The sequence below is a fragment of the Triticum dicoccoides genome, chromosome 3B, assembly GCF_002162155.2.
Source record: "Triticum dicoccoides isolate Atlit2015 ecotype Zavitan chromosome 3B, WEW_v2.0, whole genome shotgun sequence".
Taxonomy (NCBI): domain Eukaryota; kingdom Viridiplantae; phylum Streptophyta; class Magnoliopsida; order Poales; family Poaceae; genus Triticum; species Triticum dicoccoides.
The window spans coordinates 383,872,792-383,885,909 of NC_041385.1; positions in this window are offsets into that span (position 1 = coordinate 383,872,792).

The following is a 13,118-nucleotide window of genomic DNA, read 5'->3' on the forward strand; positions in this document are numbered from 1 at the left end:
ATTCCAATGACGGACTTCCTCAAATTGCCCTAGGTCTTCGTGAGCAAGCAAGTTGGATGCACACCCACTTAGTTTCTTTTGATGAGCTTTCATACACTTAAAGCTCTAGTGCATCCGTTGCATGGCAATCCCTACTCACTCACAGTGATATCTATTGATGGGCATCTCATTAGCCCGTTGATATGCCTAGTTGATATGAGACTATCTTCTCCTTTTTTGTCTTCTCCACAACCACCATCCTATTCCACCTATAGTGCTATGTCCTTGGCTCACTCTCATGTATTGCGTTAAGATTGAAAAAGTTTGAGAATACTAAAGTATGAAACAATTGTCTGGCTAAAACCGGGGTTGTGCATGATTTAAATATTTTGTGTGATGAAGATAGAGCATAGCCAGACTATACGATTTTGTAGGGATAACTTTCTTTGGCCATGTTATTTTGAGAAGACATAATTACTTTGTTAGTATGCTTGAAGTATTATTACTCTTATGTCAATATTAAACTTTTATCTTGAATCTTTCGGATCTGAACATTCATGCCACAATAAAGAAAATTACATTGAGAATTATGCTAGGTAGCATTCCACATCAAAAATTCTGTTTTTATCATTTACCTACACGAGGACGAGCAGGAATTAAGCTTGGGGATGCTTGATACATATCCAACGTAACTATAATTTTTTATTGTTCCATGCTATTATATTATCTGTTTTGGATGTTTAATGGGCTTCATATACACTTTTATACTATTTTTGGGACTAACCTACTAACCGGAGGCCCAGTCCAAATTGTTTTTTCTTTCCTATTTCAGTGTTTCGCAGAAAAGGAATGTCAAATGGAGTCCAAACGGAATGAAACCTTCGGTAGAGTCGTTTTTGGAACAAACGCAGTCTAGGAGACTTGGAGTGGACGTCAAGGAAGCAACGAGGCGGCCACGAGGTAGCGAGGCGCGCCCAGGGGGGTACGCGCGCCCCCACCCTCCTCGCTCCCATGACCGACTTCTTTCGCCTATATATACTCATATACCCTGAAAACATCCGAGAGCACCACGAAACCCTATTTCCACCGCCGCAACCTTCTGTACCCGTGAGATCCCATCTTGGGGCCTTTTCCGGTGCTCTGCTGGAGGGGGAATCGATCACAGAGGGCTTCTACATCAACATCGTAACCTCTCCGATGAAGTGTGAGTAGTTTACCTCAGACCTTCGGGTCCATAGTTATTAGCTAGATGGCTTCTTCTCTCTCTTTGGATCTCAATACAAAGTTCTCCTCGATCTTCTTAGAGATCTATTCGATGTAATTCTTTTTGTGGTGTGGTTGTTGAGATCCGATGAATTGTGAGTTTATGATTAAGATTATCTATGAACAATATATGAATCTCCTCTGAATTCTTTTATGTATGATTTGTTATCTTTGCAAGTCTCTTCGAATTATGAGTTTGGTTTGGCCTACTAGATTGATATTTCTTGCAATGGGAGAAGTGCTTAGCTTTGGGTTCAATCTTGCGGTGTCCTTTTCCAGTGACAGCAGGGGCAGCAAGGCACGTATTGTATTGTTGCCATCGAGGATAAAAATATGGGGTTTATATCATATTGCTTGAGTTTATCTCTCTACATCATGTCATCTTGCCTAATGCGTTACTTTGTTCTTATGAACTTAATACCCTAGATGCATGATGGATAGCGGTCGATGTGTGGAGTAATAGTAGTAGATGCAGAATCGTTTCGATCTACTTGTCACCGACGTGATGCCTATATGCATGATCATGCCTAGATATTCGCATGACTATGCACTTTTCTATCAATTGCTCGACAGTAATTTGTTCACCCACCGTAATACTTATGGTATCTTGAGAGAAGCCACTAGTGAAACCTATGGCCCCCGGGTCTATTTTCCATCATATAAGTTTCCGATCTATTGTATTTTGCAATCTTTACTTTCCAATCTATATCATAAAAATTCCAAAAAATTTATCTTATTATCTCTATCAGATCTCACTTTTGAAAGTGGCCGTGAAGGGATTGACAACCCCTTTATCGCGTTGGTTGCAAGGTTCTTATTTGTTTGTTTAGGTACGAGGGATTTGAGTGTAGCCTCCTACTGGATTGATACATTGGTTCTCATAAACTGAGGGAAATACTTACGCTACTATTGTTGCATCACCCTTTCCTCTTCAAGGAAAACCAATGCAAGCTCAAGACGTAGCAATGGCCGCCTGCTAGACGCTGGCCTCTCTGGAGGCCGTTTGCTAGGAGCCGGCCGGTCTTGGTGCCGTCTACTGGTGCATAGCCGTCTTCGGGCAGACGGCCGTTGAGCCAGCCGGCCACCGGAAGGCGGTGCTTCATTCCGAGGTTTCATGGGGCGAAGCTGGCCCAAAGTCTTGAAAGGTTCAGGGACTCGGGTGAGGCTACCGGTGGCCCATTACTCTGACAGAGACCGCAAAACATAAATGCAGAGCACCTCCAAAGTTCAAGCAGTGACTAAACATTGTAATTCATGATAGAAAAGATCCAGTCATGATGCTCCCAACATTAGCTACACATAATGCATGAGGATGACAATAGTGCTATCAGGTTCTGGCGCTTATTTGAGAAGGTGATGACACAACTTAAAAGTAAATAGATAGTCCCTTCGCAGAGGGAGGCAGTGATTTGCAGAGGTGCCAGAGCTCAAGTTTTAAAACAGAGGAAAATGAAACTTTGAGAAATGCACCCTTCTTGTTTACTTCGTGACCATTAGTTATCGGTTTCTTCCAGGCTAAACACATTAGTGGTGGTTCCCAAATGATAAAAGTAAAGGTTTACTCCCCTCCACCAACAATCACACTCCACGGCTGATCCGAAACAACGGTTACTGTCCATACCAACAATAGTCCTGGGGGAGTTTTGTTTAATTATTTGCAATTTGAATTCGGGACTGGGAATCCCTATTACTGCCCCTCTTGTGCAAGGACGAGTGAATCACACCCCTCATGGGAGTAACCTGCTTAGCATGGAAGATACTGACTACCTCCTGTCACTCTATGAACAATCCAGGCACACAAAAAGGATATTTATTTCAAGTGTTTAGAGGTGGCACATGCAAATTTACTTAGGACGGTAGGGTAATACCTCATATAGGTATGTATGGTGGACTGATCTGGAATAACTTGGGTTTCATGATTTTGATGCACAAGTAATATTCCCGCTTAGTACAGGCAAAGGCTAGCAAATAGGTTGAGAAGCGGCCAACTAGAGAGCAAAAATGGTCATCAACATTTATGCGTAAGTAACATTGGATACTAGCATGAGTAGGATATGAACACCATGAACATAAATATCATAGAGGCTATGTTGGTTTTGATTCAACTACATGCATGAACATGCGCCAAGTCAAGCCACTCGAACATTCAAAGGAGGATACCATATCATCATACTACACCACAATCATTTTAACTTGATGTTGACATCCAAGATAAATCATTATCCACTCCTAGCTACTTAAGCATGGCATGAGAAACTATAATCTCTAAGGGTCATTGCAAACATGTTTCATCATAATAGGCTGAACCATGGATACTAGGTTAAACATATTTACAAAAACAGAACAAGTTGAGTTCATACCCGTTTCCCTATGCAACGACCAGTTCATCAAATATCGTCATTATTGCCTTTCACTTGCACGACCGAATGATATCAAAATGATAATAGTGCAAGAGTGTCGAGGACTAAGCTGGAATCTGCTAACACTTTATTCTAGAGGAGAAGACAAAGCAATTTGAGCTCTTTGTTAGATCAATGATAATGCATGTGAGAGCCACTCAACAAGTAAAAATGAAAAAATAAATTCAGAGAAACACACTAAAATGTTTTTGGAGTTTTTAGTTTTTCTAGAAGAAAACAAACTAAGGAAAGGAGAAAACAAAAATGAGAAAAACTATTTACACAGGAAAGCTCCCAACTAGTAAAAGAAGAACTAGGAAATCTTTTTGGGGTTTATTTTAATACTACAACTAATTAAACTAGAAATAAAAACTGAAAAGAAACAAGAGATATTTTTGGATTTTCTCAAAGTTTTTCCAAACACACAAGAAGAAGGCAAGAAAATAAATCTAACATTGATAATACAATGAAAAAGTGTGGACACAGACAACTGGAATGGAATGTGTAAACATGAATGTAATGTCGGTGGAAATACGTACCCCCAAGCTTAGGCTTTTGGCTTAACTTGGTAATCACCACTCGAAGAAACCATCAGGTCCCACGTTGAAGTGCTGGGGAACGGGCACCAGAGGGTCCCACTCCTGAGGCTCCTCTCCTTCTGCCGCCTGGTTGTTCCGGTAGGCGACAATGTCCTCAGGCATGATCCAATATCTGCCCCTGGCAATAGGGTCAAACAAAGCAGGTGCAGGCAATGGAATAATATCACGAGTTTTCTCACTAAAAACCAAGTTATAGGGGATATCAATAACAGTGTTCTCGCCATCAATAAAATGATGATGTACCATAGCCTGGTGATCAAAGTAAACCTTGGGTAAAGGATAGTCGTGCTGGCGTATCTGAACATTAAAGTGACTTGCTAAGCGAGTAGCATAAATACCACCGTGTATTTTACCCTTGGATCTGTTAATGTGGAGGCAATGTGCCACAATAGCTCCCATGCTATAAGTGTTGTCGTTGTAAAGTGCATGGCGTAAGACAGTGAAGTCTGGGGCACTAAGTGCTTCTACCTTCTCTCTAGCAAGCAAACACTTCACAATAAATAGAGCAAAATAATGCACGGAAGGAAAGTGTAAGCTAGTGGCAGTGACACCTGACACTCCTCTCTCATCCCCAACCATCAAAGTGCGGTAAAAACCATCAAACTCTGCGGGCCTTGGCTCACTTAATTCCACATCAGAAGGGATCAAGCATATGTCACAAAATTCAGTAAGTGGTATCTGACGGGTTTCGGCATATAAATTAAACTGCACCTCAAGAGGATTATTCCTACTCATGAAATGAAAACTTTGCACAAAGGAATTTGTGAGGAGATGATATTGTTCACACTCAGCTGCGATGAAGTCGGTGAGGCCGGCATTAGCAGCATATTGTGCAAACTTTTGACGGATTCCAACTCCATCCATGAATGGGGTGTGCGGCCATTCGCACAGTCGTACCTCCGCCATCCTCCAGGTACGGAGGTCATTATCCGACGACTCCCCAATAACTCCCTTAGAGTTCTTCTTGGAAGCAAGCTTCCTAAAGATACTCATCTTTTTCCTAAGAACAAAATTCTGAAATTTTAGTCCAAAGTTTTTTCTCAACAAAACTTCACAAGATTGATAGTAACTACTCATAGGGATGCATAGAGGCCATATCAAGCATTCAAACTACTTAGAACTCTAAGAATTCAACATGCAAGCTCATCTACAGTACCACCAAGAGTAAATAATTATTCAAAATATAAACCAATAAAGCAAAAACTAATTGGATCAATGGAGGAGTCACATACCAAGTAGCAATCCCCCAAAACAGTTTTGGAAATGGACCTTCGAGCAAAGAGATCGAAATCCGCGGGTTTGAGAGAAAGAACACGAGGGAGAGAGCAATGGTGATTTTTTTCTCGAGGTAGGTAATGACATGGGCTAAAGTGATAAGTGAGGGGGCCCACGTGGGGACCACAACCCACCAGGGCGCGCCTGGGGGTGCTGGCGCGCCCAGGTGGGTTGTGCCCACCTGGAGCACCTCCCCCCCCCCTCTGATGTTATTTGCACTAAAAATTCTCGAATATTTAGAAAAAATCCATATTAATTTTCAAGGTATTCTGAGAACTTTTATTTCAGGGTCATTTTTTTATTGCAGGGAAAACTCAAAAAACAGGCAAGACATGGCATTTTATTTTATTTAACTAAGAAAAACAAAAAACAAAAGGTAAGGGCAGAAGGTAGTGCTCACTAAATTCATCAACTTCATACCTCTCAAAAATGATTCATTAATAAGGTTGATCAAGTATTATTAACAACCATTTCCGATTAGCATGAAACCAAAGAACTTTCGTAAAACACTAAGTTGCCTCAATGGGGATATGAATGTCCCCAACAATAAGTATTTCACATATTTCTTTTTGGCAGTAGGTAGGGGTAGTTGAAAACTTCCAATAGTGATTGTCGGAAAAATTTTGATAACATTAATACCATTCACTTGGAATTGTTTCCTTGAGAAGTGCACCATACACTCATTACCATTAATACGAAAAGTGACCTTGCTTTTATTACAATCAATAACAGCCCCTGCAATATTAAAGAAGGGCCTACCAAGGATAATCAACATGTTGTCGTCCTCGGGCATCTCGAGTATAACAAAGTCAGTCAAGATAGTAACATTTGCAACAACAACGAGCACATCCTCACAGATACCGATAGGTACGGCAGTTGATTTGTCAGCCATTTGCAAAGATATTTCGGTAGGTGAGAGTTTATTCAAATCAAGTCTTTTATATAAAGAGAAAGGCATGACACTAACACCAGCTCATAAATCACATAAAGCAGTTTTCACATAGTTTGTTTTAATGGAGCAAGGTATAGTTGGTATTCCCGGATCTCCAAGTTTTTTAGGTACTCCATCCTTAAAAGAATATTTAGCAAGCATGGTGGAGATTTCAGCTTCCGGTATTTTTCTCTTATTGGTGATGATTTCTTTCATGTATTTTGCATAAGGAGGCATTTTCAAGATATCAGTCAAGCGGGTACACAAAAAGACTGGCCTAAGCATTTCAGCAAAACATTCAAATTCGTCATCATCCTTATTCTTAGTTGATTTAGGTGGAAAGGGCATAGGTTTTTGAACCCATTGTTCTCTTTCCTTACCATGTTTTCTAGCAACAAAGTCCCTTTTATCATATCTTTTATTCTTGGGTTGTGGGTTATCAAGATCAACAGCTGGTTCTATTTCAACATCATTATCTGGTTCTTTATTATTTGTTGGAGTGTCTTCATGAACCTCATCATTATCTTTTTCATCATCAGAAGGTGAGTGTTCATTACCATATTGAGTTTCAGCATCAGACATAAATACTTCATTATCATTATCAGGAGGTTTTTCTACTTCAGGTTCACTAGAGGCATGCAAAGTCCTATCGTTTTTCTTCTTCTTTTTCTTTTTAAAAGGACTAGGTGCATCAGTGTTAGCTCTTTGAGAGTCCTGTTCAATTCTTTTAGGGTGTCCCTCAGGATAAAGTGGTTTCTAAGTCATTCTACCTCCTCTAGTCATTACTCTAACAACATGATCATTGATATTATTGTCCATTTCATCAAGCAATTCTCTTTGAGATTTAGCAACTTGTTCTAACTGAGTTTGAACCATAGAGGCATGTTTTCCTACACCTCTAACATCATTTGAGACTCTAAATAACAAGTCACTTAAGCGAGCAATCATATCAGAGTTGTATTTCAATTGTTTCATAACATTTGCATTGAAGTGATCTTGTTTTCTAATGTAGTTATCAAACTCATAAAGGCATTGACTAGGATGCTTATAAGGGATATCACCTTCATCAAACTTCAATAAAGAATTTACCTCTACCACATGAGGTGGTGGTGGTGTTTCAAGCCCATGTATTTCTTCAATAGGAGGTAAATTTTTGACATGCTCAGTTTTAATACCTTTTTCCTTCATAGATTTCTTTGCCTCTTGCATATCTTCAGGACTAAGATATAAGATACCCCTCTTCTTTGGAGTGGGTTTAGGTGGTGGTTTAGTAAGAGTCCAATCATCATAATTTTTCAATATGTTATTCAATAATTCCTTAGCTTGTCCAATAGTTCGTTCCCTAAAAACACAACCAGCAAAACTATCTAGGAAGTCCCTAGAAGCATCGGTTAGTCCATTATAGAAGATATCAAGTATTTCATTTTTCTTAAGAGGATGATCAGGAAAACCATTTTACAATTGGAGAAGCCTCCCCAAGATTGTGGGAGACTCTCTTCTTCAATTTGCACAAAGCTAAATATTTCCTGTAAGGCAACTTGTTTCTTATGAGTAGGAAAATATTTTTCAGAGAAGTAATAACACAACCAAGAGCAAGAGTATTATACCAAGTCTTAGCATCACCCTTTAATGAGAACGGAAATAATTTGAGAATATAATAGTAGCGAATCTTCTGATCATGAGCAAATAGGGTGGCTATATCATTCAACTTGGTAAGATGTGCCACAACAGTTTTAGTTTCATAGCCATGGAAAGGATCAGATTCAACCAAAATAATTAACTCTGGGTCGACAAAGAATTCATGATCCTTATCATCAACAAAGATAGGAGAGGTACCAAACTGGGGGTCACATTTAATTCTAGCATTCAAAGATTTCTCTCTCAATTTGCATAATTGTTTCTTAAGATCATCTCTATCATTGCAAGCATAAAAATCTCTAGCCGTCTCCTCATCCATAACATAACCTTCAGGTACTTTAGGCCATTCATATCTAGGAGAGATAGCTCTAATATGTGTTTCAAGATTTTCAGTTTCAATCTCTTCATCAGTTTCAGTAATTTCATTCTGTCTAACTCAGCAATTTGTTCATCAAGAAAATCACCTAGTGGCACATCATCGTAAAGCAAGGTACTACATCATCATGAGTATCATTCATAGAAGTCGCATCATCAATAACTTGCGACATATCAGGATTATTAGCATGTGGTGGTGTTGCAAGTCTACTCATAACATAAGGTGAATCAAGTGCAGATCTAGATGGCAGTTCCTTACCTCCCCTCGTCTTAGAGGGAAAAATCTTAGTCTTGGTATCCTTCAAATTCTTCATAGTGATAACTTGATAATAATCTCAAGTGACTCAACAAATATAGCTATGCTCCCCGGCAATGGCGCCAGAAAAATGTCTTGGTAACCCACAAGTATAGGGGATCGCAATAGTTTTCGAGGTAGAGTATTCAACCCAAATTTATAGATTCGACACAAGGGGAGCCAAAGATATTTCCAAGTATTAGGAGCTGAGTTGTCAATTCAACCACACCTGGAGATTAATTATCTGGAGCAAAGTGATTACTAGCAATGTAGTATGATAGTTTTGATAGTAGTAGCAACAACAATAGTAACGGTAACAGTGATAGCAATAATTTTGTAGCAAGTGCAACAGTAACAGTAGCAGTAGTAACTTAGCAGAAACAATATAAGAGAAATTCGTAGTCGTTGGATCGGTGAATTCGTTGGATGATATTCATCATATAACAGTCATAACCTAGGGCGATACAGTCCTAGCTCCAGTTCATAAATATAATGTAGGCATGTATTCCGTAAATTGGCATACGTGCTTATGGAAAGAACTTGCATGACATCTTTTGTCCTATCCTCTCTGGGAAGCGGGGTCCAATTGGAAACTAAGGGATATTAAGGCCTCCTTTTAATAGAGAACTGAAACAAAGCATTAACTACTCAAACTACAGTCATCACCGGAAAGTATCCCGACTTCTGTCACTCTGGGGTTTACGGATCATAACACATAGTAGGTGACTATAACTTGCAAGATCAGATCTAGAACATAGATATAGTGGTGATAACATAAACGGTTCAGATCTGAAATCATGGCACCCGGGCCCAAAGTGACAAGCATTAAGCATGGCAAAGTCATAGCAACATCAATCTCAGAACATAATGGATACTAGGGATCAAGCCCTCGCAAAACTAACTCGATTACATGATGAATATCATCCAACTCCTCACCGACCAGCGAACCTACGAAGGAATTAGTCACTCCTGGTGGGGAGCATCATGGAATTGGCACTGGAGAAGGGTCGGTGATGACGAAGATCGAAGATCCCCCTCTCTAGAGCCCCAAACAGACTCCAGATCTGGCCTCCCGATGAAGAATAGGAGGTGGCGGCGGCTCCATCTCATGAAATGTGATAATTCTTCCTCCCTGATTTTTTTCTCCAAAATGTGATTTTATAGTATCAGGGTTGGAGTCTGCGGGGCCACCAGGTGGGGACAACCCACCTGGGCGCGCCTGAGGGGGGCGCGCCCTGGTGGGTTGTGCCCACCCAGGTGCCCCCTTTCGATGGTTCTTGGCTCTAGAAATTATCTTTTATTATATAAAAATTCCTCGTAAAGTTTCATTCCAATCCGAGAATTTTTATTTCTGCACAAAAACAACACCATGGTAGTTTTGCTGAAAACAGCGTCAATCCAGTTTAGTTTCGTTTAGATCATGCAAATTAGAGTCCAAAACAAGAGGAAAAGCATTAGGAAAAGTAGATACGACGGAGATGTATCATGGCCCGGCGGGTGGGCCTGCACCTGCCATGGGAACCACTCAGCGTGGGCGGAGCGCGGCCTATGAAGAGCAGAGCTTCGACACGCCCCTACCTGGCACCAAATGTCGGATTTAGGGCTCCACAGACCCAAGAAAGGTTCAAACTCTGGGGTGTGTGCGAAGAACTCAACCTCTCCAGCTAACCGACCCGTCGCCCCACAGCTAAGCTTGATGAACAAGGAAGTAGATGAACACGGCAGCTTACCCAGGTTCGGGCCACCTTGAAGTGTAAGATCCTGCTCCTGCTTTGGGGTGGATTTGCCTCACGAGGGGCTGAGGATGATCAAGTATAAGGGATGAACAGCCTCACGAGGTGATAGAGGTGGAGGTGTCCCGATCTTTCGATGAGATGATAACTATCGATTTGGTGGAGACGACTTTGACGATCCGACTACAAACGTGCACGACTACAAACGTGCACGACGTGCACGACTTTGACGATCTTTCGATGAGATGATAACTTCTCTCTTTTTTTTCTTTCCTTTTTTTTTACTTTTTTTCTCTTTATTTTTTCTCTCTCTTTTTTCTCTCCCTCTTTCCAAAACAAACTAGATAAGATGTAGATTGGATCAAGCGAAGATGTGAATGATCTAAACTATGATTATGACAAAGAACGTAGGGTAGCATGTGGTGGAAATTGACGGATGGGTGGTGGACAGCGGAAGGGATAACGATGCAGCTGCGGTGTGACTAATGTGAACAGAACTCGAAACTCTAAAGGAACTAGACACTAAGACCAGCAACACGACATGACGATGCAACCGATAATTCAACAATGCAAACAATGAAAAGAAAATTGCAAAGGCTCGGACTGGCTTGGACAAAGGATGAACAGATCTAACTTTTTTGTGGCTTTTTCTTGGACAATAGGTAAGAAAATAAATCTAATCTAGGAAAAACTGGAAATTCTCACCGAGCAACCAGAAAACTGATACCACTTGATAGAGGCGGAGGTGTCCCGATCTTTCGATGAGATGATAACTATCGATTTGGTGGAGACGACTTTGATGATCCGACTACAAACGTGCACGAAGTTGCGCCTTAGCAATCGCTAAACCAATCTCCTGAGATTACTGACGATGTCGGAAGCACGATCAGCCTGACCACGAAGGCCTATTCCTGCAAGCAATCGAAGAACAAGCAAGAATATGATAAAGCAATCTGAATATTGCGAATATGGATGAAGTATTGATAATGGTGGGGATCCGAAAGTGGTCTTGGTCTGGTCGTTGGACACGAACAAAGTACACGAAGTTGCGTTGGCTAACTTTTAACTAAACAAATCCCAAGGAAAAAGTTACTAGATGGATCTACTTATATAGGAGCAAGGGGTGGCAGCCAAGGAGGTGGGAGAACGTCCCAAGGCAGCCTAAAACCAACCCTAGGTCGTACAAGGCTCATGGGCCCAAGTGGAGGTGATGCAACACCTTTGGACTTATTGTTTGACTCGGATTCTGCTGCAGTGTCAGATTGTTTCGTCGATATTTCCATGCTCCGGACGAATTTGAAGGTGAATCCAATTGAGTTGGAAAGAGCACGAAATCTAGTTTTCAACAAAAAAAGAATCACCCAATTCGGACTCCGTATGAAAAAGTTGTTGGCGTTTTCAGTCAGGTATGTCTGTGCAGTCTGAATCTGAATCCAGAACGTGAGATACTTGGACTCTATCTTCTCTTGGCCCAAAAGTGACGTGAAAGAACTTTTTGAATAGACCCCAAACTTCTCCTTTTGCCTTATCTTCATATGTGGATTGTAAAAATGTCCCATAAACCTGCAATTAGACAAAACACAAAAGTGTGTGAAGTATTTTTGTTCTGGATAATATAAATAGATTATTGAATAGTTTGCACTAGAAATCACCTGAAAAATATGCATGTATGCAATATTTTTGGTCGTATCCAAGGTAGTCCTGTCCTCATCACGAGGTCTGCTCTGGTGAGAGAATGAGTCAGGGGGTTCGGTGGATCTGGATCCGGATCCCTCTCTCGGTGGTGGCTAACCTATCCTTATAGTGGCCTCGATCCTCTTCCCCCAAAACGTAGGCGGGAAGGTATCCCACAGTGGCTAATTTGAAAGGGGACAAGTAGTATATCTTATCCTGACAAAAGGTGGACTTCTCCTGCATAGCTACTGGTCGTGACGCCGCGGTGGGCTCGATGATGAAATCTGTCCTGTCGTCCTGATGGTCTTGGTCTCGTTGCACTGGAATGGAAACCTTTGCCTAATTCCTTGGGAACCCACGCCTGCGCTTGCCTCCTTAGCACCAAAGAGGAAACTATCTTCTCTGCGCCCGCTGGCGCCCGCCTGGCCTTGATCGTTATGGCTTGTGTCACCTCAACCTCATGAGGTTGGGCACCTTCATAGCAATCTCTGCTCCTCAAGAGCAGCCTGGGGAGACCGCTCCCTCGAGAGGTCTTGGCCTTGTTTCCCTCACGAGGGTCTTGTCTTGGTGGTGTCGCAGATGAGCCATACCAGGCGGTCGATGGAGACACATTGTGGGCCGTAGGCAGGCAAGTGTGGGTACCCTGGTTCCTAGAACACCGACAGAGACATCCGGGGGACACAGGTAGGACTCGTCGTTCCTCCATGAAACAAGTTAACTGTCAAAAGTGAGGGGCGGTATGAGGGGCGGTGCGAGGGCGGGTATGGAACATGTGCAGGGAGGAACTCACAAAGGGCAGCCCTCACATATGCCATGAGGTGGTTAAGCTCATCACCTTGGGATTCACCACATCTAGACACATTATGATGAGATGAACACGGCAGCCATTGTTGGTGTGTGTGGCACCATGTTGAAATAGAGGAGACAGATGAAGGGATCCTTGAGCCATGCTTATTA